General features: G+C 47.7%; 24 non-coding genes across 24 annotated transcripts; all 24 read right to left on the bottom strand.

The window, feature by feature from the left end:
- Nucleotides 1–4,498: 4,498 nt before the first annotated feature.
- On the bottom strand, nucleotides 4,499–4,617 carry LOC115538705 (5S ribosomal RNA). Its single transcript, XR_003975475.1, has one exon. It is a non-coding gene; the product is annotated as a 5S ribosomal RNA (ribosomal RNA).
- A 421-nt stretch (nucleotides 4,618–5,038) lies between these two features.
- Nucleotides 5,039–5,157, bottom strand: LOC115538728 (5S ribosomal RNA). Its single transcript, XR_003975495.1, has one exon. It is a non-coding gene; the product is annotated as a 5S ribosomal RNA (ribosomal RNA).
- A 421-nt stretch (nucleotides 5,158–5,578) lies between these two features.
- On the bottom strand, nucleotides 5,579–5,697 carry LOC115538720 (5S ribosomal RNA). Its single transcript, XR_003975487.1, has one exon. It is a non-coding gene; the product is annotated as a 5S ribosomal RNA (ribosomal RNA).
- A 421-nt stretch (nucleotides 5,698–6,118) lies between these two features.
- On the bottom strand, nucleotides 6,119–6,237 carry LOC115538706 (5S ribosomal RNA). Its single transcript, XR_003975476.1, has one exon. It is a non-coding gene; the product is annotated as a 5S ribosomal RNA (ribosomal RNA).
- Nucleotides 6,238–6,658: 421 nt separating this feature from the next.
- On the bottom strand, nucleotides 6,659–6,777 carry LOC115538736 (5S ribosomal RNA). Its single transcript, XR_003975503.1, has one exon. It is a non-coding gene; the product is annotated as a 5S ribosomal RNA (ribosomal RNA).
- Nucleotides 6,778–7,198: 421 nt separating this feature from the next.
- Nucleotides 7,199–7,317, bottom strand: LOC115538702 (5S ribosomal RNA). Its single transcript, XR_003975472.1, has one exon. It is a non-coding gene; the product is annotated as a 5S ribosomal RNA (ribosomal RNA).
- A 421-nt stretch (nucleotides 7,318–7,738) lies between these two features.
- LOC115538713 (5S ribosomal RNA) lies at nucleotides 7,739–7,857 on the bottom strand. Its single transcript, XR_003975480.1, has one exon. It is a non-coding gene; the product is annotated as a 5S ribosomal RNA (ribosomal RNA).
- Nucleotides 7,858–8,278: 421 nt separating this feature from the next.
- On the bottom strand, nucleotides 8,279–8,397 carry LOC115538740 (5S ribosomal RNA). Its single transcript, XR_003975506.1, has one exon. It is a non-coding gene; the product is annotated as a 5S ribosomal RNA (ribosomal RNA).
- Nucleotides 8,398–8,818: 421 nt separating this feature from the next.
- LOC115538712 (5S ribosomal RNA) lies at nucleotides 8,819–8,937 on the bottom strand. Its single transcript, XR_003975479.1, has one exon. It is a non-coding gene; the product is annotated as a 5S ribosomal RNA (ribosomal RNA).
- A 409-nt stretch (nucleotides 8,938–9,346) lies between these two features.
- Nucleotides 9,347–9,465, bottom strand: LOC115538727 (5S ribosomal RNA). Its single transcript, XR_003975494.1, has one exon. It is a non-coding gene; the product is annotated as a 5S ribosomal RNA (ribosomal RNA).
- Nucleotides 9,466–9,886: 421 nt separating this feature from the next.
- Nucleotides 9,887–10,005, bottom strand: LOC115538742 (5S ribosomal RNA). Its single transcript, XR_003975508.1, has one exon. It is a non-coding gene; the product is annotated as a 5S ribosomal RNA (ribosomal RNA).
- A 411-nt stretch (nucleotides 10,006–10,416) lies between these two features.
- On the bottom strand, nucleotides 10,417–10,535 carry LOC115538726 (5S ribosomal RNA). Its single transcript, XR_003975493.1, has one exon. It is a non-coding gene; the product is annotated as a 5S ribosomal RNA (ribosomal RNA).
- Nucleotides 10,536–11,498: 963 nt separating this feature from the next.
- LOC115538748 (5S ribosomal RNA) lies at nucleotides 11,499–11,617 on the bottom strand. The gene has a single exon (XR_003975515.1). It is a non-coding gene; the product is annotated as a 5S ribosomal RNA (ribosomal RNA).
- Nucleotides 11,618–12,038: 421 nt separating this feature from the next.
- LOC115538725 (5S ribosomal RNA) lies at nucleotides 12,039–12,157 on the bottom strand. The gene has a single exon (XR_003975492.1). It is a non-coding gene; the product is annotated as a 5S ribosomal RNA (ribosomal RNA).
- A 421-nt stretch (nucleotides 12,158–12,578) lies between these two features.
- Nucleotides 12,579–12,697, bottom strand: LOC115538707 (5S ribosomal RNA). Its single transcript, XR_003975477.1, has one exon. It is a non-coding gene; the product is annotated as a 5S ribosomal RNA (ribosomal RNA).
- A 411-nt stretch (nucleotides 12,698–13,108) lies between these two features.
- Nucleotides 13,109–13,227, bottom strand: LOC115538722 (5S ribosomal RNA). Its single transcript, XR_003975489.1, has one exon. It is a non-coding gene; the product is annotated as a 5S ribosomal RNA (ribosomal RNA).
- Nucleotides 13,228–13,648: 421 nt separating this feature from the next.
- LOC115538735 (5S ribosomal RNA) lies at nucleotides 13,649–13,767 on the bottom strand. The gene has a single exon (XR_003975502.1). It is a non-coding gene; the product is annotated as a 5S ribosomal RNA (ribosomal RNA).
- Nucleotides 13,768–14,188: 421 nt separating this feature from the next.
- LOC115538755 (5S ribosomal RNA) lies at nucleotides 14,189–14,307 on the bottom strand. Its single transcript, XR_003975522.1, has one exon. It is a non-coding gene; the product is annotated as a 5S ribosomal RNA (ribosomal RNA).
- Nucleotides 14,308–14,728: 421 nt separating this feature from the next.
- LOC115538739 (5S ribosomal RNA) lies at nucleotides 14,729–14,847 on the bottom strand. Its single transcript, XR_003975505.1, has one exon. It is a non-coding gene; the product is annotated as a 5S ribosomal RNA (ribosomal RNA).
- A 421-nt stretch (nucleotides 14,848–15,268) lies between these two features.
- On the bottom strand, nucleotides 15,269–15,387 carry LOC115538744 (5S ribosomal RNA). Its single transcript, XR_003975511.1, has one exon. It is a non-coding gene; the product is annotated as a 5S ribosomal RNA (ribosomal RNA).
- A 421-nt stretch (nucleotides 15,388–15,808) lies between these two features.
- Nucleotides 15,809–15,927, bottom strand: LOC115538703 (5S ribosomal RNA). The gene has a single exon (XR_003975473.1). It is a non-coding gene; the product is annotated as a 5S ribosomal RNA (ribosomal RNA).
- A 421-nt stretch (nucleotides 15,928–16,348) lies between these two features.
- On the bottom strand, nucleotides 16,349–16,467 carry LOC115538724 (5S ribosomal RNA). The gene has a single exon (XR_003975491.1). It is a non-coding gene; the product is annotated as a 5S ribosomal RNA (ribosomal RNA).
- Nucleotides 16,468–16,878: 411 nt separating this feature from the next.
- LOC115538745 (5S ribosomal RNA) lies at nucleotides 16,879–16,997 on the bottom strand. The gene has a single exon (XR_003975512.1). It is a non-coding gene; the product is annotated as a 5S ribosomal RNA (ribosomal RNA).
- Nucleotides 16,998–17,408: 411 nt separating this feature from the next.
- LOC115538723 (5S ribosomal RNA) lies at nucleotides 17,409–17,527 on the bottom strand. Its single transcript, XR_003975490.1, has one exon. It is a non-coding gene; the product is annotated as a 5S ribosomal RNA (ribosomal RNA).
- Nucleotides 17,528–17,993: the final 466 nt, after the last annotated feature.

Raw genomic sequence — 17,993 nt, 5'->3', positions numbered from 1 at the left:
CAGTCAGCGGAATGTCACACTCGCTCATATCCACTGCCCCTACACAAAGGATCTCTGACTTTTCCAGGTTAATCTTTGCCCCCGATGCACTCCCATATATTCCCAATAACTCAATTACCCTTTTCACACTGGCCAAATTCCTAACTGTAATGCTTGTGTCATCTGCGTATTGATGGATTAAACTCCTACCTCCTCCCGGGATATTGATACCTTGTATGTGCTGATCCTTTTTTAGCATGGGGGCTAATGGTTCAGCCGTTATGCTGTACAATAATGCAGACAACGGACAACCCTGCCTAACTGACCTCTCTAATCTAAAACTATCCGTCAATACCCCGTTACACTTAACCCTACTCTTTGCATTGCTATACAATAATCGAATCCACTTCACTAACCTATCCCCAAAACCAAATCTCTCTAGCGCCCTAAACATAAACTCATGTTCTACCCTATCAAAAGCTTTGTTAAAATCTACACTCAAAACTACACCTCCCTCTTCTTTCATATGCCTCACTACATCCCTAACTGACCCTATCGTGTCCACTATATCTCTCCCTGGAATACTGTAAGTTTGCGTTGATGAAACTATGGTCCCTACTACCGACTTAATCCGATTAGCTAGAATTTTGGCCAGTACCTTATAGTCAGTGTTCAACAGACTTAACCCTCTGTAATTCCCCAACTGCAATTTACTACCCTTATTCTTGTACAGTACCGATATTAACCCCGTCGACATCGACTTACTAACCATCCCTAACCTTTCCATTTCCCTATATACCTTTAATAAAATCGGACATAACAACTCACTAAAGCACTTGTAAAACTCTGCCGGCAATCCATCAGAGCCAGGACTCTTGTTATTAGACAGGCTGCTAACGGCCGCCGTCACCTCCGATTCTACTAACTCACACTCACATACTTCCCTATCACTATCCGATAACACATGCTCAACCGTCCCTAATACCTTGTCCACACTATCCTTATCTACATAGCCTTTGCTAAATAAATCACTGTAAAACCCCTGCACTCTCTCCAACACCCCCACAAAATCATTTACCACTTCCCCTCTCTCACCCTCTATCTGAGCTATGTATGTTCTACCCTGTTTCCGTTTTTCCAGCCCCAGAAAGAAAGACGTACATTTCTCCCCATCTACCGCATACTTCACCCGACTCCTAACTATCGCCCCTTTACACCTCTCCCTTTCATGAGATTCTAATTCCCCTTTAATGCCAATGTAGTCAGCTAAGTCCCTATTCACATCGTCATCTAACCTCCTCAATTCCTCAGCCATTCGCTCTCTCAATACACATTCCGTCCTCCTCTTTACTTGACTCCGCTTTTTACAATATTTTATGCTCAACATTTTCACCTTTATCTTCACACATTCCCACCATTCACACACGTCTGCATCATACCCCACACAATTCATTTGCTCCTTAACACACCCTCTCACCATCTCAATATACTCGCTCTCTTCCAACACACTAGTATTCAAACACCAAACTCCCCCCCCTGTCCCTCTACTTCTGTCACCCATCTGAAAGATTATTGCTGCATGATCACTATAACCAGTGAATTTATACTGTACACTGCTCAAAGTATCAGCGATGTCCTGTCGCGCTAAACATAAATCGATCCTACTTTGCTTTAGCACCCCGTTCACTATCTGCCTCCTAGAAAATTCCCTCTTGGCAGCATTCCTAACCCTCCACACATCGACCAAACCCCCATCCTCAATCATTTTGAACAAAACCTTCCGGGCCGAATCCTGTCTAAAACTATCTCTCCTATAAACATCCAGCTTGCTACAAAACACATTAAAATCGCCCACGAGAACACAATTCCTAGTGCAGAGCAAACCAAGAGAGATAAAAAATAACCTTTTTTCCACTTCTCTGTTAGGTGCGTATACATTAATTAGTCTATACGTCACATTATTAACATCAAAATCAATTCCAATCACCCTCCCCTTCCCATCATTCAGAACCTCCTTCACATTCTCAACCACATCCTCCTTTACAAGTATTGCCACACCACACGATCTTGCCGTCCCACAATTGACAAATAACAGCCCCCTCCATTTCTCCTTGATTTCTGGCATTTTAGCCTGTGTCCAGTTTGTTTCCTGCAGCACTAAAATATCGGATTTGAAATTGATTAACACCTCATCAAACTTCGCCATATTGTTAAGACCGTTGATGTTAATTGATGTGAGTGTGACCATTGAAATCAAAAAACAAAGAGTGGGTATTACTGTTAAAATCATTTTTTCTTTTTACGTACCCCTTTCTTTTTCAAGTTCCTCTGTTCCTCATCGGAATCAACCCCTCTCCTGCGTCTGACCCTGGGCGCCCTCTCCCTACAAACAACCAACGCCTCATTCACCGACTTATTCTCCCCCTCCCTTCCATCAGCCAGCGTGGGGGGGGAACTTATAGGCGCCATACCACGCCAATAAGACGCGTCGGCTGTAGCCTCACTAGTCCCAGCACAAGACCCCCCGGCTGCATCTCCTCCTACTGTAGGCCACACGGCCGCCTGTAAAGAGAGGAGCCCCGCTTGAGAGCTCCTGCCCCCCCCCATCCCTGTGCCCCCATCTCCCCCTGATGCCGGGGCCATTGACACAACCAAATCAGCTTCTAGGCTAGCCCCCGTGCCATGTCCCTCCTCGTCCCCCAACTGTCCAGACCCCCGCAGCACCTTGGCTACGCCCTCCGCTGGTGTAGGGTGCCCAGATGCCGGTAGAGAGGAAAGCTCTACTTGAAAGCTTTGCCCCCCGGGCAACCCCGTGCCCCCCACACCCGGGTCCTTCAGCACACCCCGTAGCTGACTGTCCAAGACTGTCTCCCCGTCAGACAGCTCCCCGTGCTCCATCTCCTCTTCCGCACTCTCTTCCCCTCCACTTCCCTCACTCTCCAACGATACAGCCCTTGAGTCTGGGTCAACTGAGAGGGCACCCCCTCCCACCTGCTCCTCCTTACACACACAATTTTCCCTTCTATTACCACACTCTCTGCATTTAATCACAGCCACACACTCCCTTGCATAGTGTCCCTGCTTCCCGCACTTCCGACAGAGGAAGTCAGGACAGTCCCTCACTATATGTCCAGGCTGGATGCACAATCTACATACCTTTAATTGTCTGTCATGGATGACACGGAAATATTCAGCACCCTTTTCAGTGTCAAAACGTGTGGACCAAGGCAAGGACCGTACTTCCTTGTTAAACTTCACCTTAACAAAGCGTGTTCCCTCACATATGTTCATCCCAGGCCACATCCTCCTTGCAATCGGCGAAACTGCCTCCACACCCCAGTCCGCAAGCTTCTTCAGAATCTCCTCATCCGTAATGTACACCGGTAGACTCATAAAGGACACCACCATCTCATCCGATGTCAAGTCTTTTGCGACGACGCTGGTCCCCCTTATCCTGAAACCGTCCAACAATCGCCTCTTCCCGTTGGGGTGATTCATTGTTACGTCATATTTATTTAACGAGAGGTAGCGACATCCCAAGACCAATCCACATACGCTCTGCATCGCCCTTAGCATCTCCATCATCGGGATTTTCTCCTCTCCCACCAGCTCCACAGCCACAGACAACTCCCTGCTGTAGCTCGGGCCACCATCCGCAACCTTGTCCTCCTTCTCTCTCGTTGCTCTCTCCGCAGTCTCCGGTCTCCCGCCTAGTACGTCCTCCGATGTCCCCTTCGCCACACAACCACCATCCGTCACCGCACGAGGAGCCGTGTTCCGTTCCATGCCGTCTTCCAATCCAGTTTTCGAAACCGCGTGAGACATCGAAAAAAAACCGAACTAAAGTATACTAATACTCCCCCAAACAGCAAGCTGTCGGGGGAATAAACGACTAGACGAAAAAACTAACCAAAAAAATATCTATAAATACTTAATTCACCACCAAAAGAATCCTCACTCCAACACCGTCCTCCTCTCACCACTCAAGCACACCAAACACTTCCTCAATGGGCGTATCACTTCCTCATTGGCCCCGACCCTGCTTAGCTTCCGAGATCAGACGAGATCGGGCGTGCCTATGGTGGTATGGCCGTAAGCATATATAAACTTGACCATATTAGCTTTTATACAGGGGGAGGACGTAAGGAGTGAGAGCGCTGCCGTGGCCAGAGACGGGACTTGTACAGAAACAATGATTAGATCCATAATGAATGAATGAATACGTTATTCCAGACTCAGAGTTACATATTTGAACGCAATGCATTACACTGCTTGGGCGTCATCGTTTGCGTGATCTTTTGAAGAAACGTAGCGTTGCAAAACCTGGGATGGACTAAGGTGGACCGCCGTCATTGCAGCTCTCTGCTACATCACTACACTGTCCACATGTTTCACAAATAGAGTTTGAGGAGACGTCGTCAGAGTCTGTATGTTGCTTAAATTCTCCAAAACAGTGGGCGCTAAAGATCAGCGCACGGTAGGCCATTGCATCCAATGAGCTCGAGTTGAAATAGTATAATGCTTACAGCACCTGGTATTCCCAGGCGGTCACCCATCCAAGTACTAACCAGGCCCGACCCTGCTTAGCTTCCGAGATGAGACGAGATCGGGCGTGCCTAAGATGGTATGGCCGTAAGCAATTATAGACTTGACCATATTAGCTTTTATACAGGGGGAGGACGTAAGGAGTGAGAGCGCTGCCGTGGCCAGAGACGGGACTTGTACAGAAACAATGATTAGATCCATAATGAATGAATGAATACGTTATTCCAGACTCAGAGTTACATATTTGAACGCAATGCATTACACTGCATTGGCGTCATCGTTTGCGTGATCTTTAGAAGAAACGTAGCGTTGCAAAACCTGGGATGGACTAAGGTGGACCGCCGTCATTGAAGCTCTCTGCTACGTCACTATACTGTCCACATGTTTCACAAATAGAGCTTGAGGAGACGTCGTCAGAGTCTGTATGTTGCTTAAATTCTCCAAAACAGTGGGCGCTAAAGATCAGCGCACGGTAGGCCATTGCATCCAATGTGCTCGAGTTGAAAAAGTATAATGCTTACAGCACCTGGTATTCCCAGGCGGTCACCCATCCAAGTACTAACCAGGCCCGACCCTGCTTAGCTTCCGAGATCAGACGAGATCGGGCGTGCCTATGGTGGTATGGCCGTAAGCATTTATAGACTTGACCATGTAAGCTTTTATACAGGGGGAGGACGTAAGGAGTGAGAGCGCTGCCGTGGCCAGAGACGGGACTTGTACAGAAACAATGATTAGATCCATAATGAATGAATGAATACGTTATTCCAGACTCAGAGTTACATATTTGAACGCAATGCATTACACTGCTTGGGCGTCATCGTTTGCGTGATCTTTTGAAGAAACGTAGCGTTGCAGAACCTGGGATGGACTAAGGTGGACCGCCGTCATTGCAGCTCTCTGCTACGTCACTACACTGTCCACATGTTTCACAAATAGAGCTTGAGGAGACGTCGTCAGAGTCTGTATGTTGCTTAAATTCTCCAAAACAGTGGGCGCTAAAGATCAGCGCACGGTAGGCCATTGCATCCATTGAGCTCGAGTTGAAAAAGTATAATGCTTACAGCACCTGGTATTCCCAGACGGTCACCCATCCAAGTACTAACCAGGCCCGACCCTGCTTAGCTTCCGAGATCAGACGAGATCGGGCGTGCCTAAGGTGGTATGGCCGTAAGCAATTATAGACTTGACCATATTAGCTTTTATACAGGGGGAGGACGTAAGGAGTGAGAGCGCTGCCGTGGCCAGAGACGGGACTTGTACAGAAACAATGATCAGATCCATAATGAATGAATGAATACGTTATTCCAGACTCAGAGCAACATATTTGAACGCAATGCATTACACTGCTTGGGCGTCATCGTTTGCGTGATCTTTTGAAGAAACGTAGCGTTGCAAAACCTGGGATGGACTAAGGTGGACCGCCGTCATTGCAGCTCTCTGCTACGTCACTACACTGTCCACATGTTTCACAAATAGAGTTTGAGGAGACGTCGTCAGAGTCTGTATGTTGCTTAAATTCTCCAAAACAGTGGGCGCTAAAGATCAGCGCACGGTAGGCCATTGCATCCAATGAGCTCGAGTTGAAAAAGTATAATGCTTACAGAACCAGGTATTCCCAGGCGGTCACCCATCCAAGTACTAACCAGGCCCGACCCTGCTTAGCTTCCGAGATCAGACGAGATCGGGCGTGCCTAAGGTGGTATAAGCGTAAGCATCTATAAACTTGACCATATTAGCTTTTATACAGGGGGAGGACGTAAGGAGTGAGAGCGCTGCCGTGGCCAGAGACGGGACTTGTACAGAAACAATGATTAGATCCATAATGAATGAATGAATACGTTATTCCAGACTCAGAGTTACATATTTGAACGCAATGCATTACACTGCTTGGGCGTCATCGTTTGCGTGATCTTTTGAAGAAACGTAGCGTTGCAAAACCTGGGATGGACTAAGGTGGACCGCCGTCATTGCAGCTCTCTGCTACATCACTACACTGTCCACATGTTTCACAAATAGAGTTTGAGGAGACGTCGTCAGAGTCTGTATGTTGCTTAAATTCTCCAAAACAGTGGGCGCTAAAGATCAGCGCACGGTAGGCCATTGCATCCAATGAGCTCGAGTTTAAATAGTATAATGCTTACAGCACCTGGTATTCCCAGGCGGTCACCCATGCAAGTACTAACCAGGCCCGACCCTGCTTAGCTTCCGAGATCAGACGAGATCGGGCGTGCCTAAGGTGGTATGGCCGTAAGCAATTATAGACTTGACCATATTAGCTTTTATACAGGGGGAGGACGTAAGGAGTGAGAGCGCTGCCGTGGCCAGAGACGGGACTTGTACAGAAACAATGATTAGATCCATAATGAATGAATGAATACGTTATTCCAGACTCAGAGTTACATATTTGAACGCAATGCATTACACTGCTTTGGCGTCATCGTTTGCGTGATCTTTAGAAGAAACGTAGCGTTGCAAAACCTGGGATGGACTAAGGTGGACCGCCGTCATTGCAGCTCTCTGCTACGTCACTACACTGTCCACATGTTTCACAAATAGAGCTTGAGGAGACGTCGTCAGAGTCTGTAGGTTGCTTAAATTCTCCAAAACAGTGGGCGCTAAAGATCAGCGCACGGTAGGCCATTGCATCCAATGAGCTCGAGTTGAAAAAGTATAATGCTTACAGCACCTGGTATTCCCAGGCGGTAACCCATCCAAGTACTAACCAGGCCCGACCCTGATTAGCTTCCGAGATCAGACGAGATCGAGCGTGCCTATGGTGGTATGGCCGTAAGCATTTATGGACTTGACCATGTAAGCTTTTATACAGGGGGAGGACGTAAGGAGTGAGAGCGCTGCCGTGGCCAGAGACGGGACTTGTACAGAAACAATGATTAGATCCATAATGAATGAATGAATACGTTATTCCAGACTCAGAGTTACATATTTGAACGCAATGCATTACACTGCTTGGGCGTCATCGTTTGCGTGATCTTTTGAAGAAACGTAGCGTTGCAGAACCTGGGATGGACTAAGGTGGACCGCCGTCATTGCAGCTCTCTGCTACGTCACTACACTGTCCACATGTTTCACAAATAGAGTTTGAGGAGACGTCGTCAGAGTCTGTATGTTGCTTAAATTCTCCAAAACAGTGGGCGCTAAAGATCAGCGCACGGTAGGCCATTGCATCCAATGAGCTCGAGTTGAAATAGTATAATGCTTACAGCACCTGGTATTCCCAGGCGGTCACCCATCCAAGTACTAACCAGGCCCGACCCTGCTTAGCTTCCGAGATCAGACGAGATCGGGCGTGCCTAAGGTGGTATGGCCGTAAGCAATTATAGACCTGACCATATTAGCTTTTATACAGGGGGAGGACGTAAGGAGTGAGAGCGCTGCCGTGGCCAGAGACGGGACTTGTACAGAAACAATGATTAGATCCATAATGAATGAATGAATACGTTATTCCAGACTCAGAGTTACATATTTGAACGCAATGCATTACACTGCTTTGGCGTCATCGTTTGCGTGATCTTTAGAAGAAACGTAGCGTTGCAAAACCTGGGATGGACTAAGGTGGACCGCCGTCATTGCAGCTCTCTGCTACATCACTACACTGTCCACATGTTTCACAAATAGAGCTTGAGGAGACGTCGTCAGAGTCTGTATGTTGCTTAAATTCTCCAAAACAGTGGGCGCTAAAGATCAGCGCACGGTAGGCCATTGCATCCAATGAGCTCGAGTTGAAAAAGTATAATGCTTACAGCACCTGGTATTCCCAGGCGGTCACCCATCCAAGTACTAACCAGGCCCGACCCTGCTTAGCTTCCGAGATCAGACGAGATCGGGCGTGCCTATGGTGGTATGACCGTAAGCATTTATAGACTTGACCATGTAAGCTTTTATACAGGGGGAGGACGTAAGGAGTGAGAGCGCTGCCGTGGCCAGAGACGGGACTTGTACAGAAACAATGATTAGATCCATAATGAATGAATGAATACGTTATTCCAGACTCAGAGTTACATATTTGAACGCAATGCATTACACTGCTTGGGCGTCATCGTTTGCGTGATCTTTTGAAGAAACGTAGCGTTGCAGAACCTGGGATGGACTAAGGTGGACCGCCGTCATTGCAGCTCTCTACTACGTCACTACACTGTCCACATGTTTCACAAATAGAGTTTGAGGAGACGTCGTCAGAGTCTGTATGTTGCTTAAATTCTCCAAAACAGTGGGCGCTAAAGATCAGCGCACGGTAGGCCATTGCATCCAATGAGCTCGAGTTGAAATAGTATATTGCTTACAGCACCTGGTATTCCCAGGCGGTCACCCATCCAAGTACTAACCAGGCCCGACCCTGCTTAGCTTCCGAGATCAGACGAGATCGGGCGTGCCTAAGGTGGTATGGCCGTAAGCAATTATAGACTTGACCATATTAGCTTTTATACAGGGGGAGGACGTAAGGAGTGAGAGCGCTGCCGTGGCCAGAGACGGGACTTGTACAGAAACAATGATCAGATCCATAATGAATGAATGAATACGTTATTCCAGACTCAGAGCAACATATTTGAACGCAATGCATTACACTGCTTGGGCGTCATCGTTTGAAGAAACGTAGCGTTGCAGAACCTGGGATGGACTAAGGTGGACCGCCGTCATTGCAGCTCGCTGCTACGTCACTACACTGTCCACATGTTTCACAAATAGAGTTTGAGGAGACGTCGTCAGAGTCTGTATGTTGCTTAAATTCTCCAAAACAGTGGGCGCTAAAGATCAGTGCACGGTAGGCCATTGCATCCAATGAGCTCGAGTTGAAAAAGTATAATGCTTACAGCACCTGGTATTCCCAGGCGGTCACCCATCCAAGTACTAACCAGGCCCGACCCTGCTTAGCTTCCGAGATCAGACGAGATCGGGCGTGCCTATGGTGGTATGGCCGTAAGCATTTATAGACTTGACCATATAAGCTTTTATACAGGGGGAGGACGTAAGGAGTGAGAGCGCTGCCGTGGCCAGAGACGGGACTTGTACAGAAACAATGATTAGATCCATAATGAATGAATGAATACGTTATTCCAGACTCAGAGTTACATATTTGAACGCAATGCATTACACTGCTTGGGCGTCATCGTTTGCGTGATCTTTTGAAGAAACGTAGCGTTGCAGAACCTGGGATGGACTAAGGTGGACCGCCGTCATTGCAGCTCTCTGCTACTTCACTACACTGTCCACATGTTTCACAAATAGAGTTTGAGGAGACGTCGTCAGAGTCTGTATGTTGCTTAAATTCTCCAAAACAGTGGGCGCTAAAGATCAGCGCACGGTAGGCCATTGCATCCAATGAGCTCGAGTTGAAAAAGTATAATGCTTACAGCACCTGGTATTCCCAGGCGGTCACCCATCCAAGTACTAACCAGGCCCGACCCTGCTTAGCTTCCGATATCAGACGAGATCGGGCGTGCCTAAGGTGGTATGGCCGTAAGCAATTATAGACTTGACCATATTAGCTTTTATACAGGGGGAGGACGTAAGGAGTGAGAGCGCTGCCGTGGCCAGAGACGGGACTTGTACAGAAACAATGATTAGATCCATAATGAATGAATGAATACGTTATTCCAGACACAGAGCAACATATTTGAACGCAATGCATTACACTGCTTGGGCGTCATCGTTTGCGTGATCTTTTGAAGAAACGTAGCGTTGCAAAACCTGGGATGGACTAAGGTGGACCGCCGTCATTGCAGCTCTCTGCTACGTCACTACACGGTCCACATGTTTCACAAATAGAGTTTGAGGAGACGTCGTCAGAGTCTGTATGTTGCTTAAATTCTCCAAAACAGTGGGCGCTAAAGATCAGCGCATTGCATCCAATGAGCTCGAGTTGAAAAAGTATAATGCTTACAGCACCTGGTATTCCCAGGCGGTCACCCATCCAAGTACTAACCAGGCCCGACCCTGCTTAGCTTCCGAGATCAGACGAGATCGGGCGTGCCTATGGTGGTATGGCCGTAAGCATTTATAGACTTGACCATGTAAGCTTTTATACAGGGGGAGGACGTAAGGAGTGAGAGCGCTGCCGTGGCCAGAGACGGGACTTGTACAGAAACAATGATTAGATCCATAATGAATGAATGAATACGTTATTCCAGACTCAGAGTTACATATTTGAACGCAATGCATTACACTGCTTGGGCGTCATCGTTTGCGTGATCTTTTGAAGAAACGTAGCGTTGCAAAACCTGGGATGGACTAAGGTGGACCGCCGTCATTGCAGCTCTCTGCTACGTCACTACACTGTCCACATGTTTCACAAATGCCGCTTTTCCACTGCATGGTACCAGCTCGACACGACTCGACTCAGCTCGCCTTTTTTGCGTTTCCACCGCGAAAACATGGTATCTGGTACCTGAAGTGGCTGCTTTTTCTAGTACCGCCTCGCTCTAGGTTCCAAGCGGCTGAGCCGATGCTAAAAAGTGACGTCGGCAGACGGCCGGCCACTGATTGGCCAGAGAGTGTGACGAAGTCACGCGAGCGACATGGCAACCATGCTGGTAACAGCCATAGCAGCGCCGCAGCCAACATATTCCACTTCTTCAACATGCCAGCTAATAATACGAACACGAATACCATCGCATCGATGTTCTCCATTGTTGTTATGTGGGTTCTGTCCATGTGTGGGTTACGTAGGTGTTGTTTGCGTCGCGTACAAAAATACGTCAAGGCCCTTTCGCGCAGCCGACCCCGCCCACGTCCCGGAGGTACTATTTGCGGTGGAAAAGGACCCGCGCTGCTACCGTGTCGAGTCGTGTCGAGTCGTGTCGAGTCGAGCTACATGTGCGGTGGAAAAGCGGCAAAATAGAGTTTGAGGAGACGTCGTCAGAGTCTATATGTTGCTTAAATTCTCCAAAACAGTGGGCGCTAAAGATCAGCGCACGGTAGGCAATTGCATCCAATGAGCTCGAGTTGAAAAAGTATAATGCTTACAGCACCTGGTATTCCCAGGCGGTCACCCATCCAAGTACTAACCAGGCCCGACCCTGCTTAGCTTCCGAGATCAGACGAGATCGGGCGTGCCTAAGATGGTATGGCCGTAATCAATTATAGACTTGACCATATTAGCTTTTATACAGGGGGAGGACGTAAGGAGTGAGAGCGCTGCCGTGGCCAGAGACGGGACTTGTACAGAAACAATGATTAGATCCATAATGAATGAATGAATACGTTATTCCAGACTCAGAGCAACATATTTGAACGCAATGCATTACATTGCTTGGGCGTCATCGTTTGCGTGATCTTTTGAAGAAACGTAGCGTTGCAAAACCTGGGATGGACTAAGGTGGACCGCCGTCATTGCAGCTCGCTGCTACGTCACTACACTGTCCACATGTTTCACAAATAGAGTTTGAGGAGACGTCGTCAGAGTCTGTATGTTGCTTAAATTCTCCAAAACAGTGGGCGCTAAAGATCAGTGCACGGTAGGCCATTGCATCCAATGAGCTCGAGTTGAAAAAGTATAATGCTTACAGCACCTGGTATTCCCAGGCGGTCACCCATCCAAGTACTAACCAGGCCCGACCCTGCTTAGCTTCCGAGATCAGACGAGATCGGGCGTGCCTATGGTGGTATGGCCGTAAGCATTTATAGACTTGACCATATAAGCTTTTATACAGGGGGAGGACGTAAGGAGTGAGAGCGCTGCCGTGGCCAGAGACGGGACTTGTACAGAAACAATGATTAGATCCATAATGAATGAATGAATACGTTATTCCAGACTCAGAGTTACATATTTGAACGCAATGCATTACACTGCTTGGGCGTCATCGTTTGCGTGATCTTTTGAAGAAACGTAGCGTTGCAGAACCTGGGATGGACTAAGGTGGACCGCCGTCATTGCAGCTCTCTGCTACGTCACTACACTGTCCACATGTTTCACAAATAGAGTTTGAGGAGACGTCGTCAGAGTCTGTATGTTGCTTAAATTCTCCAAAACAGTGGGCGCTAAAGATCAGCGCACGGTAGGCCATTGCATCCAATGAGCTCGAGTTGAAAAAGTATAATGCTTACAGCACCTGGTATTCCCAGGCGGTCACCCATCCAAGTACTAACCAGGCCCGACCCTGCTTAGCTTCCGAGATCAGACGAGATCGGGCGTGCCTAAGGTGGTATGGCCGTAAGCAATTATAGACTTGACCATATTAGCTTTTATACAGGGGGAGGACGTAAGGAGTGAGAGCGCTGCCGTGGCCAGAGACGGGACTTGTACAGAAACAATGATTAGATCCATAATGAATGAATGAATACGTTATTCCAGACACAGAGCAACATATTTGAACGCAATGCATTACACTGCTTGGGCGTCATCGTTTGCGTGATCTTTTGAAGAAACGTAGCGTTGCAAAACCTGGGATGGACTAAGGTGGACCGCCGTCATTGCAGCTCTCTGCTACGTCACTACACGGTCCACATGTTTCACAAATAGAGTTTGAGGAGACGTCGTCAGAGTCTGTATGTTGCTTAAATTCTCCAAAACAGTGGGCGCTAAAGATCAGCGCATTGCATCCAATGAGCTCGAGTTGAAAAAGTATAATGCTTACAGCACCTGGTATTCCCAGGAGGTCACCCATCCAAGTACTAACCAGGCCCGACCCTGCTTAGCTTCCGAGATCAGACGAGATCGGGCGTGCCTATGGTGGTATGGCCGTAAGCATTTATAGACTTGACCATGTAAGCTTTTATACAGGGGGAGGACGTAAGGAGTGAGAGCGCTGCCGTGGCCAGAGACGGGACTTGTACAGAAACAATGATTAGATCCATAATGAATGAATGAATACGTTATTCCAGACTCAGAGTTACATATTTGAACGCAATGCATTACACTGCTTGGGCGTCATCGTTTGCGTGATCTTTTGAAGAAACGTAGCGTTGCAAAACCTGGGATGGACTAAGGTGGACCGCCGTCATTGCAGCTCTCTGCTACGTCACTACACTGTCCACATGTTTCACAAATAGAGTTTGAGGAGACGTCGTCAGAGTCTATATGTTGCTTAGATTCTCCAAAACAGTGGGCGCTAAAGATCAGCGCACGGTAGGCAATTGCATCCAATGAGCTCGAGTTGAAAAAGTATAATGCTTACAGCACCTGGTATTCCCAGGCGGTCACCCATCCAAGTACTAACCAGGCCCGACCCTGCTTAGCTTCCGAGATCAGACGAGATCGGGCGTGCCTAAGATGGTATGGCCGTAAGCAATTATAGACTTGACCATATTAGCTTTTATACAGGGGGAGGACGTAAGGAGTGAGAGCGCTGCCGTGGCCAGAGACGGGACTTGTACAGAAACAATGATTAGATCCATAATGAATGAATGAATACGTTATTCCAGACTCAGAGCAACATATTTGAACGCAATGCATTACATTGCTTGGGCGTCATCGTTTGCGTGATCTTTTGAAGAAACGTAGCGTTGCAAAACCTGGGATGGACTAAGGTGGACCGCCGTCATTGCAGCTCTCTACTACGTCACTACACTGTCCACATGTTTCACAAATAGAGTTTGAGGAGACGTCGTCAGAGTCTGTATGTTGCTTAAATTCTCCAAAACAGTGGGCGCTAAAGATCAGCGCACGGTAGGCCATTGCATCCAATGAGCTCGAGTTGAAATAGTATAATGCTTACAGCACCTGGTATTCCCAGGCGGTCACCCATCCAAGTACTAACCAGGCCCGACCCTGCTTAGCTTCCGAGATCAGACGAGATCGGGCGTGCCTAAGGTGGTATGGCCGTAAGCAATTATAGACTTGACCATATTAGCTTTTATACAGGGGGAGGACGTAAGGAGTGAGAGCGCTGCCGTGGCCAGAGACGGGACTTGTACAGAAACAATGATTAGATCCATAATGAATGAATGAATACGTTATTCCAGACTCAGAGTTACATATTTGAACGCAATGCATTACACTGCTTTGGCGTCATCGTTTGCGTGATCTTTAGAAGAAACGTAGCGTTGCAAAACCTGGGATGGACTAAGGTGGACCGCCGTCATTGCAGCTCTCTGCTACGTCACTACACTGTCCACATGTTTCACAAATAGAGCTTGAGGAGACGTCGTCAGAGTCTGTATGTTGCTTAAATTCTCCAAAACAGTGGGCGCTAAAGATCAGCGCACGGTAGGCCATTGCATCCAATGAGCTCGAGTTGAAATAGTATAATGCTTACAGCACCTGGTATTCCCAGGGGGTCACCCATCCAAGTACTAACCAGGCCCGACCCTGCTAAACTTCCGAGATCAGACGAGATCGGGCGTGCCCAAGGTGGTATGGCCGTAATCATTTATAGACTTGACCATATTAGCTTTTATACAGGAGGAGGACGTAAGGAGTGAGAGCGCTGCCGTGGCCAGAGACGGGACTTGTACAGAAACAATGATTAGATCCATAATGAATGAATGAATACGTTATTCCAGACTCAGAGTTACATATTTGAACGCAATGCATTACACTGCTTGGGCGTCATCGTTTGCGTGATCTTTTGAAGAAACGTAGCGTTGCAAAACCTGGGATGGACTAAGGTGGACCGCCGTCATTGCAGCTCTCTGCTACGTCACTACACTGTCCACATGTTTCACAAATAGAGTTTGAGGAGACGTCGTCAGAGTCTATATGTTGCTTAAATTCTCCAAAACAGTGGGCGCTAAAGATCAGCGCACGGTAGGCCATTGCATCCAATGAGCTCGAGTTGAAAAAGTATAATGCTTACAGCACCTGGTATTCCCAGGCGGTCACCCATCCAAGTACTAACCAGGCCCGACCCTGCTTAGCTTCCGAGATCAGACGAGATCGGGCGTGCCTAAGGTGGTATGGCCGTAAGCAATTATAGACTTGACCATATTAGCTTTTATACAGGGGGAGGACGTAAGGAGTGAGAGCGCTGCCGTGGCCAGAGACGGGACTTGTACAGAAACAATGATTAGATCCATAATGAATGAATGAATACGTTATTCCAGACTCAGAGTTACATATTTGAACGCAATGCATTACACTGCTTTGGCGTCATCGTTTGCGTGATCTTTAGAAGAAACGTAGCGTTGCAAAACCTGGGATGGACTAAGGTGGACCGCCGTCATTGCAGCTCTCTGCTACGTCACTACACTGTCCACATGTTTCACAAATAGAGCTTGAGGAGACGTCGTCAGAGTCTGTATGTTGCTTAAATTCTCCAAAACAGTGGGCGCTAAAGATCAGCGCACGGTAGGCCATTGCATCCAATGAGCTCGAGTTGAAAAAGTATAATGCTTACAGCACCTGGTATTCCCAGGCGGTCACCTATCCAAGTACTAACCAGGCCCGACCCTGCTTAGCATCCGAGATCAGACGAGATCGGGCGTGCCTATGGTGGTATGGCCGTAAGCATTTATAGACTTGACCATATAAGCTTTTATACAGGGGGAGGACGTAAGGAGTGAGAGCGCTGCCGTGGCCAGAGACGGGACTTGTACAGAAACAATGATTAGATCCATAATGAATGAATGAATACGTTATTCCAGACTCAGAGTTACATATTTGAACGCAATGCATTACACTGCTTGGGCGTCATCGTTTGCGTGATCTTTTGAAGAAACGTAGCGTTGCAAAACCTGGGATGGACTAAGGTGGACCGCCGTCATTGCAGCTCTCTGCTACGTCACTACACTGTCCACATGTTTCACAAATGGAGTTTGAGGAGACGTCGTCAGAGTCTGTATGTTGCTTAAATTCTCCAAAACAGTGGGCGCTAAAGATCAGTGCACGGTAGGCCATTGCATCCAATGAGCTCGAGTTGAAAAAGTATAATGCTTACAGCACCTGGTATTCCCAGGCGGTCACCCATCCAAGTACTAACCAGGCCCGACCCTGCTTAGCTTCCGAGATCAGACGAGATCGGGCGTGCCTATGGTGGTATGGCCGTAAGCATTTATAGACTTGACCATATAAGCTTTTATACAGGGGGAGGACGTAAGGAGTGAGAGCGCTGCCGTGGCCAGAGACGGGACTTGTACAGAAACAATGATTCGATCCATAATGAATGAATGAATACGTTATTCCAGACTCAGAGTTACATATTTGAACGCAATGCATTACACTGCTTGGGCGTCATCGTTTGCGTGATCTTTTGAAGAAACGTAGCGTTGCAGAACCTGGGATGGACTAAGGTGGACCGCCGTCATTGCAGCTCTCTGCTACGTCACTACACTGTCCACATGTTTCACAAATAGAGTTTGAGGAGACGTCGTCAGAGTCTGTATGTTGCTTAAATTCTCCAAAACAGTGGGCGCTAAAGATCAGCGCATTGCATCCAATGAGCTCGAGTTGAAAAAGTATAATGCTTACAGCACCTGGTATTCCCAGGCGGTCACCCATCCAAGTACTAACCAGGCCCGACCCTGCTTAGCTTCCGAGATCAGACGAGATCAGGCGTGCCTATGGTGGTATGGCCGTAAGCATTTATAGACTTGACCATGTAAGCTTTTATACAGGGGGAGGACGTAAGGAGTGAGAGCGCTGCCGTGGCCAGAGACGGGACTTGTACAGAAACAATGATTAGATCCATAATGAATGAATGAATACGTTATTCCAGACACAGAGCAACATATTTGAACGCAATGCATTACACTGCTTGGGCGTCATCGTTTGCGTGATCTTTTGAAGAAACGTAGCGTTGCAAAACCTGGGATGGACTAAGGTGGACCGCCGTCATTGCAGCTCTCTGCTACGTCACTACACGGTCCACATGTTTCACAAATAGAGTTTGAGGAGACGTCGTCAGAGTCTGTATGTTGCTTAAATTCTCCAAAACAGTGGGCGCTAAAGATCAGCGCATTGCATCCAATGAGCTCGAGTTGAAAAAGTATAATGCTTACAGCACCTGGTATTCCCAGGCGGTCACCCATCCAAGTACTAACCAGGCCCGACCCTGCTTAGCTTCCGAGATCAGACGAGATCGGGCGTGCCTATGGTGGTATGGCCGTAAGCATTTATAGACTTGACCATGTAAGCTTTTATACAGGGGGAGGACGTAAGGAGTGAGAGCGCTGCCGTGGCCAGAGACGGGACTTGTACAGAAACAATGATTAGATCCATAATGAATGAATGAATACGTTATTCCAGACTCAGAGTTACATATTTGAACGCAATGCATTACACTGCTTGGGCGTCATCGTTTGCGTGATCTTTTGAAGAAACGTAGCGTTGCAAAACCTGGGATGGACTAAGGTGGACCGCCGTCATTGCAGCTCTCTGCTACGTCACTACACTGTCCACATGTTTCACAAATAGAGTTTGAGGAGACGTCGTCAGAGTCTATATGTTGCTTAAATTCTCCAAAACAGTGGGCGCTAAAGATCAGCGCACGGTAGGCCATTGCATCCAATGAGCTCGAGTTGAAAAAGTATAATGCTTACAGCACCTGGTATTCCCAGGCGGTCACCCATCCAAGTAC

The sequence above is a fragment of the Gadus morhua genome, unplaced genomic scaffold (assembly GCF_902167405.1).
Source record: "Gadus morhua unplaced genomic scaffold, gadMor3.0, whole genome shotgun sequence".
Lineage (NCBI taxonomy): Eukaryota > Metazoa > Chordata > Actinopteri > Gadiformes > Gadidae > Gadus > Gadus morhua.
The sequence above is the reverse complement of the archived record's forward strand: the minus strand, read 5'-3'. Positions and strand labels throughout refer to the sequence as shown.